This window comes from Bos grunniens, chromosome 13, assembly GCF_055505025.1.
Source record: "Bos grunniens cultivar Pamir isolate PY7600 chromosome 13, Bosgru_T2T1.0, whole genome shotgun sequence".
Lineage (NCBI taxonomy): Eukaryota > Metazoa > Chordata > Mammalia > Artiodactyla > Bovidae > Bos > Bos grunniens.
In genome coordinates this window covers 5,317,289-5,326,092 of record NC_141177.1, presented here as the reverse complement: position 1 = coordinate 5,326,092, position 8,804 = coordinate 5,317,289, and positions in this window count along the sequence as shown.

Genomic DNA, 8,804 nt, shown 5'->3' with positions numbered 1-8,804 from the left:
GGCTCTTCTGCGCCGGCGCGTGCGCAGGCGCGGACGCCTCACTGACGCCTGCTCCGCGGGCCTCTCGACGCGTTGCCTGGAAGGTTTTTTTTCCCCTGCCCTTTTAGAGCGAGCAAACATTTGCGTGCGTGAGGGCCCAGCAGCCTGCAAGGCCCTCCAGATTCTGGTGCGAGGCAGGTACTGAGGTACTTGGTGAGAAGGGCAAGGGTGATCATACTTGGAAGGGTGTGACTAAAAGAAAAGAAAGCTTTAAAAGAGCGCCTATTGTCATAATCTATAATACAATGTAATCTGAAGAAAAAAAAAACAACCTACCAAAACCCAGAAACCTGAATCATTATGCTGTACACCTAAAACTAACACCATGCTGTAAGTTAACTATACTTCAATAAAAATAAGTAAATAGATGCAAATTTATAATATTGTTTAAAAGCACTTATCTTGCCCTGGGCATTTTCCTCTGTGAGGTTTGCGTTAAAGTGAAAAATGAGGGCGAGAGGGATTAAGACATTTATATAAACTCAGCCCTTAAGTAATTGAGTCAGAATTTGAACCCAGGCCATATTCCAAGATCAATGCTCCCAGGTCAGAAGGGGCTTGAAGCAGGACGGTTAAAGGATTCGGGGGCATGGCAGCGAAAACATTCACTCATTCATTCACTAATTCACTCAATCAAATATTTACTAAGCATCTACTATGTGCCAGACATTTTCATAGGTGCTGTGGAGGGATATACATCCCTGAAGAAGCAAGCTCCTGCTCTGATGGGCTTACATTTTAGTTGGAGGCAGGAAGCAAGTAAACAAATAGGGAAGAACCTCGCTATAATAGGATAGGAAATAAACCAGGGGAGGGTGGTCAGGCCTCTTATGGAAGTCACATTTCAACAGAGACCTGAACGATGGGAAGCGGGTGGTGGGAGTGACATGTGCAAAGGCCCAGGAGACATATATTTGCAAATGTTAAATTCAAGAAGTTGACTCCTCTATCATAAGTGGTCTGAGAAACCCTTATGTGGATGTGAAGACTGAGGCTGGAAGAGATGAAAGGTTTGCCTCAAGGTGGCACAGCTACCCATTGGCAGAGAAAGGACCAGAACTTTCAGTACAAAGGAACGAGGAAGCTGGACACCTGCACCCGATTCACCGGTTCTGACGGCAGCGCCTCCCGAGCATCTCTCTGCCCCATCACGGCTAGGCTCCCCTTGTCTCCCACGTGGAGGATCCCAGCAGCCTCCATTCTTGCCCCCATGTTCCATTCTCCTTGTGACAGCCTGAGTCTGCTCAGTTGCTCAGTCGTGTCTGACGGTAGCCTGCCAGGTTCCTCTGTCCATGGAACTCTCCAGGCAAGAATGTTGGAGTGGACAGCCATTCCCTTCTCCAGGGGATCTTCCCCACCCAGGGGATGGGTTGCCATTTCTTTCTCCAGGAGATCTTCCTGACCCAGGGATGGAATCCAGATCTCCCGCATTGTGGGCAGATTCTTTACTGTCTGAGCCACCAGGGAAGCCCCTTCCCAGCACTGGTCACATGCAGTCATCTTGACATTATACCCTGTATCAAGTGATTCAAATTTACCTTGAAGGGCACACAAAATATTTGCCCTGGACTTTCAGTCACTGTACAATGTCAAATAACAGATGGGAAGCATTTGGGTTCCTAAAGTGGACTCACCTCTGGAGTGAAATTTTCTGGGTTCGAGTTCACCACTCACTTGGCTTGGCTGTGTGACTTGAGGCAAGAGACTTGAACCTCTCCTGGCATCAATTTCCCCTTCTGAAAAGGGTGATAAGGATACCAATCTCAGGGGGTTGCTATGGAGATAAAATGCGTTGATAAACGCTTGGGCACCCAGAGAGGAGGGGACATCTACCAAGCTGTCAAATTCAGCTTTTAATCCTCACAGCTCAATGACACGACAGGTCCTAGGAATATCCTCATTTTAGAGATGAGGAAACAGAAGCAGAGCTAACAGGTGGAGGAGTTAGGGTTAGAACAAAAACCTCTTATTCATGATGTGCATATGTGTTTACCAGCGTAGATTCGTTGGTTCCCGTGGGGAATGTCTGTCAAGCGAAACTGACCATAAAGAGAATTTCTGCACAGTCCGCCTAGCAGGAGGACTAGATGAAGCACGACAGCCCGGGGCATGCTGGTTGTTGTAGTCCAGCGGCGCGGCAGAGCCTGTTGGGAGTTGTAGTCCTCCGCGTGCTAATGCGCTCTCGGATTCACAGCTAGTCCCCAGAGCCGCATCGCTCTGGCGCCTGCGCCCCAGCCTCTCCCTGCGCTTGAGCTGGTAGCTTCTGCTGATGCCGATGTGAGTCCCGTTTTATCAGATGCGTGGGAAGGTGAAAATGGCTAATACAACTGAAGAATTTAGAAAACAGCTTGACACAGTGGGAGGGCTATAGAAGTATTGGCTGCTGCTGTCATTATTTATTTCCTCAATGACCTTTGCAGAGTTGGCTGTTATCTCCACATTTGTCAGACTTGGAAACTGAGACTCGGTGGAGTAAGATGACTTCCCCAGGTCAGGCAACAGGAGAGAAGTAAAATCAGGTTTGGAATCCAGTTCTTTTAACCCTGGGCGCTCGGTGTTCCCTCTGCGGTGAGGAGCTGAAGCCTGGGAAGTTTTAAGCGAAATGGCGTGGGCAGGTTTGCATTTTAACAAGTGCAGCCTGGCTACCTCAGGGAAATTGAACTGGGCTGCAGCAAGACTGGAGGTGAGAGGTTCAGAGAGGAGGTGTACTGTACATTTTTCAACTGCCAGGCCCGTCACATCCTTCTGTCCTCCAGAAGCCTGGTTTTGTTTAGGAGGCCGAAGGTTTGGCTTCTAGGTGTGAATCCAAGCCAGTCACAGGCACTGCCATTTTCTGTTGCCAGTGGTTGGTCCAGGGGTGTGCCTATGACCTAGTTCTTTCTGACCAGTGAATTGGGGAGAAGGCATGTTTGGAAGTTTCCTCTCATGAAAATAGCTGGGGAGAAAGCCTTTTTTGTCCCCTTTTTTTCCCTGTATAACATGATGTTGTGATGGTTGGAGCTGTGGCAATCATTAAGATACCATGAGGCACAAGCCTGATGCTGAAAAGCCAACAAACCAAAGATGCCAGCACAGAAAAATGGCAAGAGCTAGGTAGGACCTGGATGATGTAGTTGAGCAGTTGAACAAATCTCAGAGCTGCCTACCTATAGGGTTCTTAAGACATGTGGTTTGATTTAGGTCATACCTGAGACAGGGATCAAGACCATCTCCATGGAAAAGAAATGCAAAAAGCAAAATGGCTGTCTGGGGAGGCCTTACAAAATCTGTGAAAAGCAAAGGAGAAAAGGAAAGATATAAGCATCTGAATGCAGAGTTCCAAAGAATAGCAAGAAGAGATAAGAAAGCCTTCCTCAGCAATCAGTGCAAAGAAATAGAGGAAAACAACAGAATGGGAAAGACTAGAGATCTCTTCAAGAAAATTAGAGATACCAAGGGAACATTTCATGCAAAGATGAGCACAATAAAGGACAGAAATGATATGCACCTAACAGAAGCAGGAGATATTAGGAAGACAGGGCAAGAATACACAGAAGGCCTATACAAAAAAGATCTTCATGACCCAGATAACCACGATGGTGTGATCACTCACCTAGAGCCAGACATCCTGGGATGTGAAGTCAAGTGGGCCTTAGGAAGCATCACTACGAACAAAGCTAGTGGAGGTGATGGAATTCCAGTGGAGCTATTTCAAACCCTAAAAGATGATGCTGTGGAAGTGCCACACTTAATATGCCAGCAAATTTGGAAAACTCAGCAGTGGCCACAGAACTGCAAAAGGTCAGTTCTCATTCCAATCCCAAAGAAAGACAATGCCAAAGAATGTTCAAACTACCGCACAATTGCATTCATCTCACACTACAGCATGTAAATTTTCCAAGCCAGTCTCAACAGTACATGAAGCATGAACTTCCAGATGTTCAAGCTGGATTTAGAAAAGGCAGAGGAACCAGAGATCAAATTGCCAACATCTGCTGGATCATCAAAAAAGCAAGAGAGTTCCAGAAAAACATCTACTTTTGCTTTATCAGTTTAGTCAGTTCAGTTCAGTTGCTCAGTCATGTCTGACTCTATTTATAAGGAGCCCTTGCAACTCATTAAGAAAAAGAGATCTCAAAGGAAACATGATAATCATAGGAAGAGTTTATGGAGCATTTAGTATGTTATAGGAACATAGTGTTTTGTATATATTAATTCATTTAACCTTCATAACAATCCTTCCCTGGTAGCTCAGCTGGTAAAGAATCCACCTGCAATGCAGGAGACCCCGGTTCAATCCCTGGGTTGGGAAGATCCCCTGGAGAAGGAAAAGGCTACTCACTTCAGTATTCTGGCCTGGAGAATTCCATGGACCATATAGTCCATGCAGTTGCAAAGAGTCGGACACGACTGAGTGACTTTCACTTCACTTTCATAATGACCCTATGACACAGGAACTCACCTTACAGATGAAGAAACTGAAACACAGAAAAGATTAAGTAACCTGTGCAAAGAATCACACTTGTAAGGGGCAGAGCTGGGATTTGAACTCTAGGCTCTTAACCACCACTGTCCTGCCTCCCCACCCCACCCCACCTCAAACCCCCCCCCACCCCCGGCAAAAAAAAAAAAATCAGAATAGAACACATGCAGAGTAAGAAAATGCAATAAAACAGCCAATTCCACTCAACATATTCTATTTCAGTGATTCTAAGAGGCAAATTTTATATTCAAACATTTCTGAAATCAGGTGCATGGTACAATCAATGATATCTTAGATTCAATGAAATACAGTAAGAGAAATGCAAATTAAAACCACCTATCAGATTGGCAAAGAACAAAACACTCGATAATACCCTGTGTTGGCAAGGGTGTGAGGAAACTGGTGCTCTCAAAAGTTCTGAGAGTTTAAATGGGCATGGCCTTGGTCAAAGGCAATTTTGGCATGAGCAATCGGAAGGTAACTCGCAGACATCCCTAACCCAGCCATCGATCCCCAGGAATTGACCCCTCAGGTCTACTGGCCCTCATGAGCAAAGACCCAAGTCCTTCAGTGCACACCACAGCAATTTCTATTACCCAAGACTGAAAATGACCTCAAAATTTAACAGGTGATGCGTTAAAAAAGAAAGGTCCTTCCTGAGGTTGGAATGTTATACAGCTGTAGAAAGAAATAAGGAAGGAAATAAGGAAGTGGTTGACATAATACTATCTCCAAAACATTGCATGAAGCAGGCAGAGTGCAGAACTGTGTATGTAATATTCTACCCATTGTGTGAAACGAGTGGGGGCCAGCCACGCCTCTGTGACTGTGGAAAGGACTTGCAAGTGTCTCATCCAAATGGTGGCCTCTGGGGAGAACTGAGGGCTTGGGGGAGCATGAGTGGGGAGCACTGTAGATCTGGAGTCAGTCCATTTTTCTCTATAAAGGGCCAGATAGTATTTTAGGTTTTTTGGGTCCTTTGGTCTCTTGACTCTGCTGCTGTATTGAAAAACCAGCCATAGACAATATGCAAATGATGGTTGTGACTGTGTGCCAAAGAAAACTTTATGACTGACACCGAATCTGAATGTCATTTGTTAGGAAAATATTCTTTATTGCCCCCACTATTTAAAAAAAAAAGTGCTCATGGGGACAGCAGAAAAACAGGTGGGCCAGATTTAGCCTACTGGCCACAGTCAGCTGACCCCTGTATTGTTTATTACTCTTAAAAAAAAATACTTATCTATATTTATTTATTTGGCTGTGCTGGGTCTTAGTGGAGAAGGAAATAGCAACCCACTCCAGTATCCTTGCCTGGGAAACTCCATGGAGAGAGGAGCCTGGCGGGCTACAGTCCATGGGGTCGCAGAGAGCCGGACATGACTAAGACTGAGCGTGCATGCGGGGTCTTAGTTGAGGCATGTGGAATCTTCGTTGCAGCATATAGTATCTTTTAGTTGCTGGCGTGTGGGATCTAGTTCCCTGGCCAGGGACTGAACCCGGGCCCCCTGAATTGGTGGTGTGGAGTCTTAACCATTGGACCACCAGGAAGGTCCCCTATTACTCTTTACCTTATGCATGCATTACCTATTACAAAATTATGTTTAAAAGGGTAGCTCCAAATTGTTAGGTTTATCAAAAGTGGGTGAAGTTAATGTTGGGGACAGACTTGGTGCCCAGAACCCCTCTAAAGACAAATCAGCATAGGGGAATGCGTAACATTTCCCAGTGGTGCTGGGAACCCATCTGTTGGCGCTGCCACCTGCCCCAGGCCACCAGCAGATAGCAGCACACACCTACCTAAAGTCAGGCGGTCCCCGCACCAGCCGGGAGGAGGAAGTGGCACCCACTCCAGCATTCCTGCCAGCAAAATGCCACGGACAGAGGAGTCTGGTGGGCTACAGCCCACGGGGGTCACCAAGAGTCAGACACGACTGAGCAACTGAGCGCCCACCAGCTGGGAAGTCGTGGGCAGATGTTGACCTAGACACCTGTTTTATTTTGCCCATGGTATGATTAAAGAACAGAGCCAGCGTTTTAAAGCGTCTGGATTTTCTGGCTCTTCTTTAATCAACTGATGTGAGTGGTCGTTGCCCTCTGGGGTCTCATGTCTCTGGGGCACCCCACTCAGTGTCAGTGGCCGTTTCTCATCCGGCGATGTTGCTGGTTTCTCGTGGGAGACACACTGGAAACCCTGCCTTCCCCGCTCCCTCCCTCCACCGGGGCTGCAGGTGCGTGTGAAGCCTGCTGCAGCTCAGCGTCAGAGCAGGACTCAGATTCCAACCCCGCCATCGACCATCTGGGTGACGTTTGATATGTTATTTGACTCTGTGCCTCAGTTTCCTCATCTGCAAAAAAATGGGGCTAAGTGTACGGACCTCAGAGCTGCAGGGACCACCCAAAGGGACTCTTGCTTGGGGCTCTCCGCCTCTGGCCTCTGCTAAGTGTGCAGTGGGTATTAGTCAGCATTTCCTGCCCCGTTTCTCAGTGGGAACTTGTTGGAAAACTCCCATCTCACAAGTGACCCCAACTTTCCCACACGTGACACAAAACATACTTCACTCTGGTTTAAAAAAATTCGTTTCCAGTCCTCGGGATTCAGGAGCAGCGAGACCGTCTGAGTCTGAGGCCTGGCTGTGTCTTACTAGCTGTGTGGTCTCGGGCAAGCCACTTCACTCTCTGAACTCGGGTGTTTGTTCTTGCTGGCTTCTGGGAGGCTCTAGAAATATACCGCCCTCAGGGCCTGGGTATAGGAATTAGTTCAGTTCAGTTCAGTCGCTCAGTCGTGTCCGACTCTTTGCCACCCCATCAACTGCAGCACGCCAGGCCTCCCTGTCCCTCACCAACTCCTGGAGTTTACCCAAACTCATGTCCATTGAGTCGGTGATGCCATCCAACCATTTCATCCTCTGTCGTCCCCTTCTCCTCCTGCCCTCAATCTTCCCCAGCATCAGGGTCTTTTCCAATGAGTCAGCTCTTTGCATCAGGTGGCCAAAGTATTGGAGTTTCAGCTTCAGCATCAGTCCTAACGAATATTCAGAACTGATGTCCTTTAGGATGGACTGGTTGGATCTCCCTGCTGTCCAAGTCAAGAGTCTTCTCCAACACCACAGTTCAAAAGCATCAATTCTTCAGCACTCAGCTTTCTTTCTAGTCCAACTCTCATATCCATACATGACTACTGGAAAACCATAGCCTTGACTAGATGGACCTTTGTTGATGAAGTAATGTCTCTGCTTTTTAATATGCTGTCTGCTGCTAAGTCACTTCAGTCGTGTCCGACTCTGTGCGACCCCAGAGACAGCAGCCCACCAGGGTCCCCCGTCCCTGGGATTCTCCAGGCAAGAACATTGGAGTGGGTTGCCATTTCCTTCTCCAATGCATGAAAGTGAAAAGTGAAAGTGAAGTCGCTCAGTCGTGTTCGACCCTCAGTGACCCCATGGACTGCAGCCTTCCAGGCTCCTCCGTCCATGGGATTTTCCAGGCTGTCTAGGTTGGTCATAACTTTCCTTCAAAGGAGTAAGCGTTTTTTAATTTCATGGCTGCAATCACCATCTGCAGTGATCATCTGCATTGTCTGCACTGCAACATCTGCAGTGATTAGTGCAGGGAATAGGAAAGCAAGCCCTGTAGCCCCAAGGCTGCTTATCTGGCCCTGATTTTGGCTCTCTGCCCCACCCACTCAGACTTCTGGTTAATACCTTAATTTTTCTTCAGGCAACCATCCTTCCCTCCTCTCATCCTGTGGTTGGGAAATGTTGATCCCACTTCTGCAACTCCAGGTGGATATTTCAGCCCTGGCCGATAAGAACACTTCACCATCCCACTCCAACATGGTTGGTTCAGGGACAGGCACGTAACCCAGTCCAGGCCAGTAAGAGCCTGCCCTGGGACTCTGGCTGCATCTGCTGGGAAGGAAAACATTTTCTACTGAGATATGGAGCTGGTCCAATGTCAACCTCAACTTGCTTGACAGAAAATAGAGCTAGACAGAGACCAGTTCTGATGAATCATGTACCCCGGGGTCCCACCAAACCTTAAGTCAGAAACCTCTAAACTTTTCAGTTACATGAATTATTTTCACTACTGATTTTTGCCTGACAGTTATAGTTTCTGTCATTTACAGTTGATAAATTCTAATACCCCTTCCTTTTGTGGTCCCCTCAGATAGTCTCAAATCAAGTCTACACTGGTGGTTTTCTTAGAACTACATGAGAATGTAGTTATCTCAAAATAAAACTTTTTTCAAAAGTCTAGTGGTGGGCAGAGTTTAAGGAAAATAAAGTTATGGGTCACATTAAAA